Source organism: Chiloscyllium plagiosum, chromosome 15 (genome assembly GCF_004010195.1).
Source record: "Chiloscyllium plagiosum isolate BGI_BamShark_2017 chromosome 15, ASM401019v2, whole genome shotgun sequence".
NCBI classification, from domain to species: Eukaryota; Metazoa; Chordata; class Chondrichthyes; order Orectolobiformes; family Hemiscylliidae; genus Chiloscyllium; species Chiloscyllium plagiosum.
The window spans coordinates 21,735,018-21,749,189 of record NC_057724.1 but is presented as its reverse complement, the minus strand read 5'-3'; the positions used below and the strand labels follow the sequence as shown (position 1 = coordinate 21,749,189).

At 39.8% G+C, this 14,172-nt stretch overlaps 1 protein-coding gene across 6 annotated transcripts in view; it reads right to left on the bottom strand.

The window, feature by feature from the left end:
- Positions 1-14,172, bottom strand: part of pcdh11 (protocadherin 11) — a 738,007-nt gene that overhangs the window by 249,794 nt on the left and 474,041 nt on the right. The gene's annotated exons all lie outside the window — the stretch shown is intronic.

Genomic DNA, 14,172 nt, shown 5'->3' with positions numbered 1-14,172 from the left:
TTGAGGTCCTCCTCACATGTCTGATTAGATTAGATTAGATTACTTACAGTGTGTAAACAGGCCCTTCGGCCCAACAAGTCCACACCGACCCGCCGAAGCGCACCCACCCAGACCCATTCCCTACATTTACCCCTTCACCTAACACTACAGGCAATTTAGCATGGCCAATTCACCTGACCTGCACATTTTTAGGACTGTGGGAGGAAACCGGAACACCCGGAGGAAACCCACGCAGACACGGGGAGAATGTGCAAACTCCACACAGTCAGTCGCCTGAGGCGGGAATTGAACCCGGGTCTCTGGTGCTGTGAGGCAGCAGTGCTAACCACTGTGCCACAGTGCCGCCCACCGTGCTGATCATAGCTATGGCTGCAGGCCACCCCAACAGTGGGCTGTCTCCTTCACAATGGCAACACAGCTACTGAGGTAATTTTGTTAAAGTTTTGTTAAAATTAAAACTTTTAAAAACCCGTGATTGGTCTCTCTCTTTTACCAGAACTGCAGGAACAAACTCTTTCAATTTTTCCTTTCAGCTTTGAGAGTTTCTTGTCTCCCTTAGTGACTGTATCTTCCTTCTCAGCCACAGTTTGGCCAGCTTGGGGAAGGTTATTGTCAGTGCATCATTTCCCATTTAGTGGCTTAGACATTCACCAAACCAGGATGAATCAGGTCATGATTCCGGGGATTCCAACTCTGATCTGAGGGTTTCTTATTTTCAAAAGTGCCTTTTGATGGTTCAGGTTAACTCAGATTACAAACTCATAGCTGGCATTCCTGACCTGGCTAGTTCCATTGGTAGGTAGTATTGCCTAATCCTTGACATTTTAAAGAACCCATGATTCATGGCACCTCAGAGGTGTTGTGAATCATACTGAAGTGCTATAAAGCATAGACTAAATGAGAGGAACTTTTGAAAACAAAGTTCAAAAGATTTTCCACATGTCCACTGTGTTTGGCTCTTTCACTCCAGCCATCTCCCATGCCCCCTCTTGTCCAATGCCAAACTTTGGCACTTCTATGCCCATTTACCTGTGATATGCTTTATGGGGGCAATTAATTTTATAATAGGATGTGTAAAAATGTTTTTTTAAATAATTACTATGCACTTCAAGTGTTCAAGCCAATAAAATTCACAATCATCCAGACAGTTTAAAGTATCAATGGCAATAATTGGAAGCATTTGAAACCTCTAGCATTGAACTTAATCTTAAACTCTTAATCTATGTAAATAATTGTCATGAAATTGACAAAAAGGACCAATAAGGCATTGCAGACAATCGATCAATGTTTCTTCTGCCGCTCAGATGTATCAACAGAAAAATGGATTTCTGGACTAACATCCAAGCCTCATTGTGGATCCCAGATCCTACTCACTCACTGTATTAAAAAAAATTGCTTTCATGATATGATTAGGTGCCGCCATGGCTCGGTAGTTAGCACTACTGCCCCCAGCACCAGGGACCTGGGTTTGATTCCATCCTTGGGGACTGTGGAGTTTACACATTCTCCCTGTATCTGTGTGGGCTTTCTCTGGGAGCTCTGATGTCCTCCCACAGTCCAAAGATGTGCAGGTTAGGTGGATTGGCCATGCTAAATTGCCCATGGCGTCCAGGGATGTGCAGATTTTGTGGGTTAGCCATGGAAAATACAGGGATAGGGTGGAGATTGGGTCTAGGTGGACTGCTCTTGGGAGGGTTGGTGTGGACTTGATGGGCTGAATAGCCTACTTCCACATTGTAGGGATTCTATGATTGATTCTTTCATCAATTTTCTTAAATATGTTCTCTGTGGCTTTCAATCTCTTGCTCCCCTGTACTAAGTGAACCCTTATGACTTTCAACATCTTTACAAAATCTACTCTCAACTGTCATCTTCTCCAAGGAGAAAAGTCCAAACTTTTCCAACTTTTCTATGTAATCTTTTCTGTATCTCTTCTTACATATCTACTTTTTTGTATCTCCTCTTATGTCTCCACGTCTTTATTAAAATATGATGCCCAAAACCATGTGCAGGAGTCCTGTTGAGGTCAAACCAATACATTATACAAATTTAATGTACATTGTTACAAAAAAAATCACACCAGGTTATAGTCCAACAGGTTTAGTTGGAAGCACTAGCTTTCGGAGCGCCGCTCCTTTATGACCCCAGTCCAACATCGGCGTCTCCCAATTAATGTACATTTCTTGCTTTTGTACTCTATGCATCTATGTAAACCTCATAGTAAGTCATTCTAACCAAAGATCCTATATATAATAGGCAGATGTAAATCCCATGAATTGTGAAACTTGCCAGGTTTATTTCACAGAGTACCGTCATGTGAAGTTACCTGAGGGAATTATTCAACTAAAACTGATAGGCTGAGCAACTTTTGATCAGAGAAAGAAAAGAGTTCTAACCATGGTGCAATAACAGTTTGCTGCCCAGAACATAGAGAGTGCTTTCATTGATTGATAAGAATTTACCAATTCTTGGAAGTCACTTGTCTGGTACTTGAGTTATCTCCAACTGCACTCCCTTCTGGTGGTCTTCAGAACAACTGATTCAGCTCCACCTTTATTCTGTTCTGAGAGGGAAGAATCGAGGAACACTGCCAACAGTAGCAGCAGCAGTAATATCAGTAGCAGCCATCTTCTCCTCAATCATATGCCCCCCCTCCCCCACAAGACAGAGGGATGGACACGTTTTAACGCACACGGGCATTAATTAAGCACTATAACAAAGACGTTTTGTTACAAGTGTATACGTTTTTGGTGAGATCGCACTTAGACTGCTGTGTATTGTTGCAATTTCTATATTTAAGAATGGATGATCCCTGGTCCGAGAGAGCTGTCATTTTAAGAGGAATTGAATAAATTGAGTACATAATCTCATAGAACATAGAACATAGAAAAATACAGCGCAGTACAGGCCCTTTGGTCCTCGATGTTGCACCGATCTAAGCCCACCTAACCTACACGAGCCCACTATCCTCCATATGCCTATCCAATGCCCGTTTAAATGCCCATAAAGAGGGAGAGTCCACCACTGCTACTGCCAGGGTTTATAACAATAAAAGGCAGTCATATCCAAACAAAAGATTCTAAATAGACTTGACAGAGTAGATACTAGGAGATTATTTCCACTGGCTCGGGGATCTAGAACATAGGCCATAGTTTTGGGATAAGCTGACAATCATTTAGGACTGGGATGAGGAGAGATTTCTTCATTGAAAGGGTTGCAAGACTTTGGAATGTTATATCCCAAAAGATTGTGCATGCTTGTTTATTAATAGATTTAAAAAATTAGGTTTTGCGTTTTTGGACTATACAGGAAATCGTGGGAATGGGAAAGAAGTGGGAGAGTAGATTTGATGCCAGGGATCAGACATGATGGTACTGTAATGGCACAGCCAGTTCCAGGGGTCTTGTGGCTTCCACCTGTTTTTATTTTTTATGTCCTCAGAGATCCACCTCCAAGGAAGTGAGACTACCAATGTAGGATAGCCAGAGATAAGGATCAGCTCTACTGAAATTCCCAAACACCAATGCCTCAGGAAACTCAGGATTTCACAGCACATTGTTGTGACATCGCAGCCCTCCTGATCTATGAACACCTCGGTGGTCAGGTAAGTCTGCCCGACTAGTGACCATCAAGGTGTCTGTCGCTGTAGGGCTATCTTCCCCGGGTCTCTGCCTTTCAATGACATTGTGTACTCTTTTCTCCTGCAAAGGGCGAAAGCAGGAAGACTGCTTTGGCAGTGGCTAAGATAAGAAAATTCTGTACAAGAAGTGAAGATGGTCAGAATGGCTGGTTGTCTGGCAGAACTAAATACATTTTTTTTAAGAAATGCTTTGTCTGCTGATAATAATAATAAAGATAAGCACTTCATAACATTTCTACCTGGCAAGTGATGAAGTTTTGAGGCCCCATTTAGCACCCACATTTTTAAATTAAAGGCAAAGTAATTCAAACTATGTAATTTTAACATTGTTGGGCAGACACTTCAAAATAACAATGCAACTTTGTGTAAGACCATAAGACATAGAAGCAGAATTAGGCCATTTGGCTGATTATGTCTGCTCTGCGATTTGATTGTTTATGATATGTTTTGCAACCCCGTTCTCCTCCCTTCCACCTGTAACCCTTGGTCCACTTACCAATCAAGAACCTATCTATCTCTGTCTTTATAAATTCATAAATGCACAGGCAGAACATGAATTTGGCTGAGTGAATACAAGTTGCAAGAAGAAAATGTTATTTTAAGTTAGAACACACCATCAAATCAGGAATACAATCTGCCTGTTATCAGGTCTTGGGGGACAACCACTGAGCAACATTTTTTTTGTGGGTTCCTACTCAGAATATATGGTAGGTCAGGAATATTTAAATGACGTCTGGCCATTAAAATCATTGGGTCTCCAGTCTGCAGCTGGCATAAAAATTAACTTGTCAGTGTAAATTTCCATCAGAAAACATCCAGTTTAATCTAGGATCAAGTTTCATCGACAAGAAATGAAAACATCCTAAAAGCAAGATTATCCAACACATTCTGGACCAAAATTGCGAGGGCATATTGTTGTGCAAAAGCTTTAGGACTCTGAAGCAAATTTGTGATAATGTCACAGAACTGCAAATCACTGAATCGAAATAGTCCAATGTTGGCAGAATTAAAACACTCTGCAATAGAAATGACACCAGACTATACTTTCATCAAAAATAATCCTAAGAGCATAGAGACATAAACAGACAAAGATAGATAGTTTGTCCTTACCTCATGTACACTTGGCACGGTAGCTCAGTGGTTAGCACTGCTGTCTCACAGCGCCAGGGATCGATTCCACACTCGGGCGACTGTCTGTATAGAATTTGCACATTCTCCCTGCGTCTGCATGGACTTCCTCTGGGTATTCCAGTTTCCTCCCATAATCCAAAGATGTGGGGGTTAGGTGAATTGGCCATGCTAAATTGCCCATTTTACAGGGCAAAGTGGTATTTAGTATTAGTATGTAATGAATTGTGTAATTTTGAAGCCTAAGCCTGAAGAAAGTTCTCGACTTTTTCTCCTCTACCAATCTGTCTTGAACTCATACTCAAAGTGGAATCAAACCACATGATAAAATACATAAGAGATCGCTGATTTGCATGTGTGTACAACTACAAACTCATTGTGGTCTTTTGATGGTCTCAGTGACCACCTTAGTCATCTTCATCCCATCCTAGTTTGTGTTACTGCCTTCAGTTCTCTCTGCAGTTAACAATCATAAAATCTCTAAAGTGTGGCAACAAGCCATTCAGCCCATCGAATGGCACGACCCTCCAAAGAGCATCGCCCTGCAAACCTACATTTCCTTAGCCTACACATCCCTTGGACACTCTGGGAAATTTGGCACGGCCAATCCATCTAACCTGCACATCTTTGCCCTGTGGGAGGAAACTGGAGCACCCAGAGGAAACCTATGCAGACACGAGGAGAATGTGCAAACTCCACACTAACAGTTCGGTGGAATCGAACTTTGTCCCCTTGTGCTGTGAGGCAGCAGTATTAACCATGGAGCCCCGCTTACTTATTAATACTGACAGAACTCTCAAAATATCAAATGGAGGCAACATACATGTATATTATCTTTATACATTTTCTTCTGATGCAAATAGGCCAGTACAAACAACTTTGTGTTTGTTCAACTATATTTGCTCTTTTACTCCAAGTTCCATTAATGCAAGCACCTGCAGTGATTTCTGATCAGAGTTTGAAAGGAAACAAACAAAAGCTAAACAAGAAAGCTGTTGTATACCATATAATCAACTGGATCTTGTCAGCTTAAATTATAGATTTTAAAACGAAGTACCATTCTGACTACGTTGGTTACACATGAAGAGTTTGGATTCAACGACAGCATTTTTTTTAACTGATGTATTCTCTAAAGACTGAAGAGGCAAGTGAAAAATACTCAATTCATTTCAGATCCAAAAGATGCATCTGGGAAATGTCTACGTTACAGTCGCTTTGCTCTTAGAATTGCAACAAAGCATGCTCAGATTCTGTTTTACATACCAACACGAAAAGGATGTTGTAGACAAAAGAACAGCAAACTAATGAAATACCATTGAATCAGGGGTTGGGAAATATCAGACTGAGTTATTTTAAGGACTTATTGGATTAGAGAGTGCAGCATCATAACAATGTCTGGTTCAAAATATAGGTTTGTTTGAGAAATCAGTGTAACAGTTAGGTAGGACAAACATGCAAATTAAAAAAAATGCACTTAGCAGTTAACCATTAAAGGCACTTCTGCAGCCAGAAGATAAAGCCAGAAAGGTCCACTCTGCAGTTAGGGTAGGCATTCAAAGAGATATGAGGATAACACATACATGCTATCACTTAAATTAATAGATTGGTACTCAACACAGATTACAAAAAAAGGTATAAATAATAGAATCATGGAGTCCCCAGAGTGCAGAAAGAGGCCACACCAACCCTTCAAAGAATATCTCATCCAGACCCAGCCACTCACTTGATCCCCCATAACCATGGCTAACTCAACTACACATCCCTGAACACCAAGGGCAATTTTAAAATGCCAATCCAACTAATCTGCACGTCTTTGGACTGTGGGAGGAAACTGGAGCACTAGGAGGAAATCCAGACATGGGGAGAATGTGCAAACTCCACACAGAGAATCATTCAAAGCTGGAATCAAACCCAGGTGCCTGGGACTATGAGGCAGCAATGATAACCACTGAATGACTGTGATTGAAAGGAAGACCTGGAAAGGAACATGGCATCATTGACCTGAGCAAGATAGTAAGATGTTAATTGCAGAAGGAATACTAGAACCATTCAACTACTAAGAAATGGCAAAGATCTTTATCATGTGAATGCTATTAGAAACAGGATAAAAAAACATGCAAAGACAAAATGAACATCTTTACTGATAAACCTATAAAAAGGATTATTTTATGTTTGAATGAGTAAGGGAGAATGAAAAGAATATACTTGTGAGCATAAAACATCACAAATGAATTGACGACATAAAGCTCACAATTTTAGAAATGAACCATTGTCAAACAATTAAGGAATAATGTTTAATAATACGGCACCACATGAAAGTGGGAGCAATGTCTGCAGAAGGTTTATACCCACATTTCCAAATTCCAGCCACTCAAATTTCAGAAATATCAGGATCCGTCAGATAATACTTTTCAAAGAACATTTTCTCCAACTGGGAAAAGATGTCTTATCCACTCAAATCCTTACGGTAGAATTTTACTTTAAATCTGAATGGATGTTCTGTTTTTAGATATTCCAATCTTAGCTGATGAAGGAGCAGTGTTCTGAAAGCTTGTACTTCCAAATAAACTGTTGGACTATAACCTGGTGTTGTGTTGTTTTTAACTTTAGCTATTCTTACATAATCTGAGATGTTCTTTGACATTCTTGAATAGTTATAAATAACATTCCACAGCAACCTAATAGAGTTATTATATATTTGACTGACTTTAGCATATCTGTACACTAATCCACAAAAAGTGCATTGCTTGTTAATTTTTATGAATCAAATTTTAAAATTAGTAAATCTTTTTAAGTTTTTCTGTTACAACTGAAATTAACCCTATTACTTACATTTTCCTTAAACTGGGAAATACATGTTCTGGAGAGAGAAAATCCCAGACATTTCAAACAGAGTTTTTATAACATAGCTAAAGCTGAATAAACTAAACAGGGGATTTGGAGAAAGGTACCTTTCCTGAGCAGCGTCTTCTCCTGTGGATGAGTTATGGTCCCAAAAAACTAAGAGTTTGTAAGAGTGACAAGCTAGAATCTCAGTGGACAAAATGTTATCAGTTAAGTTATCCTGACCTAACTTAACACTAAAGAAGATTTAAAAATCACTACATGATTGCTAGTCATGAAAAAGTCACTTATGTGTAATTGCTAACCCCATCTCTTCAATTGTATTCTCTCTCTCTCTCTCCTTCTGAATTTGTTGGTGTATAGTTATTTAGTCTAAGGACAGCTAAAGCAATGACAGCTATTCTCCTACCAAAAGAGTGTGAGTGCAAAGTTTCTATATTCTCTCTTATTCCTGACTAGTTTCTGGGTTCTGAACAGTTAATGAATGCAGGAAAATATTTCAGAGGGATTGACCTGAGGCCAAGAAAAGATCAGTGTTGAGCCCTCTTCCTTCAAAAGGAGCAAATGGAATTTCTATCACTGCCCAGGGATTCGTGATACCTCCTCAAGTGAGGTTCTAGGAGCAACAGAAGGCAGGGAAACTTGCCATCTTTCTGATTCCCACCACATCGTTGTCTTTTTTACACGCAGGACAATGATGAATGAATCATCAAAGACCTTGTTATTCAGGAGAGGGCATTGGTAAACTACTTCACTTTCAAGGCAAGGATGCAGTGCAAAGCCTTCATATCCAATTTACCTTGATCTTCCTGACAAATCCCCAGATTACAGTGGAATTGTGAAGGAAATTCTTGGCTATAACTGAGTTCTGTTAACCTACTGTCTGAAACTTCTCCCTCGTTTCAAATGGCCTTGGCAGTATAATTTAGAGCTCATTACCACATCGTTAGGCACAACTCAGTCAAATCTTAACCAATGTCCACACACATATTCTTACCAGTAGGACTCATTGAATAAGAATCAAGAACAGGAATCCTTGCTGATTCTTTCTTTTCTCTCAATAGTCCAGAGACGGTGGCACTAATTTTATCTTTTCACTTTGGCCAAATGAGGTAACCAACTTAGCATGGGTCAGGTTGAAACTCTCAACTATAGATCAGGGATTAATGCTAAATGGTGGGTGTCTTGATTTCTTAAGGCAATCAGGAATGGTATGGCAGTGGATGCTTTTAATAATTTAGTGGAGTTGCAAATACCAACTGCGTCACAGACAATAGTGGGAATGTTAAGCCTGGTCACAGGACCCGCAACAGAAGGAGAAAGACAACTCATCAGAATTCCTCTTACAAAAGCATCTGATGAAATTACTGTATACAATGTGATGCTTTTAATGTAGTCTCTGTGTGTGTTTTCATCAGTTGTAGTGGGCTGAAAGAAGACTCAAAAGTTGTAGAAGAGTTGCAGTCAGGCTAGTACCAGCCTTGTTTTGTCCCACCTTAATATATAAGCAGGGTAGTGTCAGCCTTGTTTTGTCCCACCTTGCAGTATATGCAGACTTGGGCACAACTGAAATCTGACAGCCTGACGACTTAAACTCCTTCCTTCCTTTCACAAGGACTTGCCAGCATGATTTAGGCATTACTAATGGTCTGGCGGTAATCCGGCTCATTACGTGTAAAAATTATTTATTGTCACTACGGCAACCCATTTACTGTCAAAACTAATTTCTAAATCAGCTACATGAGATGAAGTGAAAATACAAGAGTCATCCTGAAATAAATAACATCATTGTTGAGAAAGGAGGTAGACCAGTTTAGCTCGAGTTATTGATTGAAAATATTTGGCCATCTTTAATGGCAGGTTAAAAATCACACAACACCAGGTTATAGTCCAACAGGTTTAATTGGAAGCACACTAGCTTTCGGAGCGACACTCCTTCATCAGGTGATTTAATGGCAGGTATAATTTAAGCAATAGATTGGGATTTATGAAAACCCAAAGATGAAGTTCAAATAATAATCAAACCTTTAAGTAATTTCATATTTATTTTGTACACAAGCTCTTCATGAAAGATTTTAAGTATTTGCTATTTATAGATTTCAGTGGAAATCTTCCTCTGGGATAGCACCAAGTATGAAGGAGATACAGACTTTAGAAATGGAATGTTACCTTGTGAAATGCATTTTGTTAAACCTGGATTTTAGATGAAATGCATACAAAATTCATATCTATCACTGTCTAAGTTTGCATGTAATAAGAATTGTGTGTGAATGGGAGAGAATCTGCACTTGGCTATCACAGGTTATGGTCATGCTATCTTACATTTTTGAGGGCTTGAGAAATACATATTTTGAGCATACTGATACGTTCTACCAGCTCATTGTGCGGTTGAAGAAGTATACCTTTCAACAGATAGGCAACAATCATATGCAAGTCTTCTTCCTGATTTTCAGTGGACTGGTCACTACCAGAACTGGAGGCAAACAAGAGCCCATCCAGCAATTGAATTTCAGCCATTCAACTCTGCATGTGTACTGGAAATAAAGAACTAATTCAAAGACAAAGTTGCATCAATATTCAGGAAGTATAGAGTAGAATATACATGGTTAGCTCTTCTGCCTCCAAATGCCAAGGTTCAATTCCAGCCTTGAGTGACTGTCTTGTGTGGAATCTCCCCGCGTCTGTGTGGATTTCCTCTGGGTGCTCCAGTTTCCTCCCACAGTCTAAAGATGTGGAGGTTCAGTAGATTGACCATGCTATATGCTGTGTTAGGGTGAGGGGTGGGCCATGATGAGATGCTGAATGGCCTCTTTCCACACTGTAGTGATTCTACAACTCTGTGAACACATGATTGAGAAGTGGCACCCTAACTGTTTCAAAATTAGATGGGGTTTGAACCCTCTCCATAGACTTCAGGTGCTCATCATTTCAGGGTAGTACTATGAATAGCACTGAATCCTGCATCGTTGAAGGTGCTATCTTTTGGATAAGTTGCCTCAAAAGAAAAACAAGCAGAGACGGTCTCTCCAATATCCTGGCTCCTTCATTCAGAATCACTAAAATAGATGATTTGGTCACTTTGCTACTTCTAAACGTTCTGGGCATAATCACTGTCTTGTATTTTACTTTACAACAGTGAATACACTTGAAAAAGTGATTCACTGGCTGTAAAATGCTTAGGACATACTGTGCTTGTAAAAGACACTGCACAAGTGCAATCTTGCTTTCTTTTTTTAAAATTGACCATCCTAATTTGCTTCATCTCGTGAGCAATTTGGCATTGGCATCCTTGCACTAATTCATTGCAATCCAGTGAGCAGTTTAGATTTGCTAGAACTGGAGCAAAGATTTAAAGTCCTGGTGAGAGTCATGCAAATGTGGACTGAACTACCTTATGGGAGATATTCACTCCTGACCTCGCCTGGGATTGGAAAGCTCCTGCTTTAATATGGTGCAAATTCCTTTCTCACTGGAATGTAGCAGCCTTTATCTGGCCACTGGAAAAGAAATGCCAGAAAGCTGAAGGCCAATTGGAGAGAAATTGAGAAGCCCCGTGCAGTCAGAAAAGTGATTTAGGAATTGGGGGGGAAGAAAAATGCAATATTTTGTTGTGAGGCCAAAAGATAAACAAGGGCTTACCTCCATAATCAAAAGTATGCAAAAAGTCAATTTAAATCACTAACTCCTCTGGGCTTCTCCTAGCCCCTGGATCTAACTGTGAGCAGATTATTCGAGCAGAGAAGTCAAATAACTTGGAGTTTAAAATTACAATTAGGCCCAATAATATAATTTGGATACTCTGTATTTGAAATAGAACCTATAATATTGCACACTTAAAAAAAACATGGTTAGATAAGTAACAATTGTGATAATGGTGAATTGATTTCTTTTCACAAATGCTCAAGAAATAGCTGTGATTTGAAATACTCATTCTTAAATTAATTTGCACTAATTTCCTACTCTTTTCATTGCAGACTCAAGGTCCTCTATTTCTTCAGGTACTTCTCCTGTTTTTTTTCCTTCAGTTTTTCAAATGTAACATCAGTATTTCAGACACTCAAACAGTGAACAAAAGCATGTTGCAGCTTGTTTCTGGCTGCTGTCCCTCCTGCATAAGACACCATTGTAGCAAAATAGAACATAGTGATTGCCCTGCATGACCTTCAAGTTTAATCTGATTTATGCATTGTTTTTCTTTAAGTATATCCCCAATAAGCAGTGTCTGCTGTCCAATGAACAGAAAAATATACTCACTTCTGATTTCCTGCCACTAGATGTTGCTTGTGTACTTTGTGAATATTTTACAGCGCAATATCTAGCTATAAACTGCCTTCCATTTAGTTGGTGGCATCTAAATGATGATATGTTGGAATTTTCTCGGATATATTGCTCCCACAAAGGGAGGGTTTTTTCCCCCATAAAGGGCACCTTTCGCATCTCATTAACTGTCACACCACAACACTGTTTACTACTATTACGACAATGACAAAGATAGTGTTAAGGCTTCTGCAACAAACTCATATTAATTAAGAGTAAAGTTTTAAATGGATCATTGCAATCGGGAGCTGATTGTACTGATGCATTAGGGAGGAGCGAACACTTTGTGTTGCACCCAGAACAATTAAAGCTCGAATTTATGTAATTCTTCTCCTATTTGTGGCTCTTATATGGAGAAGATAAATGACAAGAATAAGGATACAGAAAAATGTATGTTGAAAATTACAGTGATAGCTCTCAGCTGACAGGATTGAACCAGTCTGACAGGAGTCTTGCCCTACACGGCGAAGCAGGTGCTTCAATGGCTACTACTGAGCCTTTTCCAGAATTCAGTGTCCAGGATCAGATGTCCCATCTGCTGAGAGATGTCAGGTAATCTAAGACTGGCAGCTCATAATCACCCTCAGTGCCACTCAGAAGCACCTTTTGTGCTCACCAGAGGCCCAGGATTACCAAGGAATACTAGCTCAAAGGTGAGTCTGGGTGGAATGTGGATTGTGGGATGGAGGCTGTGTGGAATGAGTAGGGGAGTGAGGATGGGCGGAGGATGGAATCAGTGGTAAAGGCAATGACACAGCTTTCAGCACCCACCACCTGCCTTAGGCCAGGTCCCTCGACCAGGCACCAAATATCTGATATTGAGGAGCCGTCTCCACCCCTTTGAAAATACGGGAGACACGGGAATACAATGGGTTCCTATTTAATTCCTGAACCACAGTTAAATGGCAGTGGGCTCAGACATAATGAGTCTTAATTTGCTTATTAATTAAGCTAACTGACATCCTGCTGCCATTAGCTGAAATCCCATGCTAGCCCTTCCACTTTCCAATGTAACTGGGGTGAGGTATTACTGCTGCCAGGACACTAATATGGGGCCTCAGCCTAGATTAAGCACGTTGGGGTGCCACAGTTCCTACTCTGACAGACTGCATTAAATCCAGCCCAATATGACTGCTCAATATTTCACTTGGCATTCTTACAAATCAACAAAGAAAGCAGAATTCATCCCCATTAACTTGAAAAGTGTTTAATTACAGCTTTTCCATATAAAGAACAGTTCTATACATTGTATCAAACATTCACATTGATCAGCCTATTTAAAAATGCTTGGATGTCTATTAGTGTTGGCGATCTAGAGCAAAATACCTCAAAACTGTGGGATGAATGCAAAACAATAACATATAGATCTATAAAATCTAACAGCTGTTTTTATTGGCTCCCATCATGAAATGAGGCAGATTGATCTTAATGAGAAAAGAACTTCTTCCGATTTCCTTTCTTCCTGCCATGAGACTGCTGACTTGCAGCTGTGAGCTGGCAGCACTTCATGATTTTCCCCCAGTATTCACTCTTCATGAGCACATACTAGCTGCTCGACAACATAGGGCATCACATGCAAACCCAATCCTATTCTTCTCAGACAGTCACACATAAACAGTCAAGCAGGAATTTTGAAAAGCTGTCAGGTTATTCTCGTTCATGTGGAGGTCCAGCTCTCCACATAATAGGAGCAGTTGAGCTCAGCATTACTCTCCAATTCCTGCCTTGGTTGAGATCATAGAGGTCAACTCAGAAAGACGGTTAGCTATGGGACCTTCCGGTTTATATTCCGAAGTATTGAACCACATAGTATCTGTAACCTACTATCAGGAAGTTGGGTAATTTTCCAAATTTCAGCATTGCTGGGAGTGAATACTTGTGGATTTTGGTGTAGGATACACATTATTTTGTTCTCAACTGTTCAACTAAATATTCAGCAAATAATGTTTAACATGCAAATCAATTTCTGGTGTGCACTCCAGGAGAGTACAGCATCAGAAAATTAGATCAATGGGACACATTCTGAAAGGCCTTAGTTACTTTCTGTCAATCAAGAACTTTCCTATTTGAATAAACATATTCTACATGTTCAAGGAGAATAACCTCAGTGTACTAATAAACATAGGCATCAGGTGTTAGCCTTGATAAAGAAAAAAGGTTTGAGTGGCCAACTTGAGCTGGAATGAACATGCAAATAAATTTTTTTAGTTATACTGTTTGAAAAAATGTGACAAACAGATGAC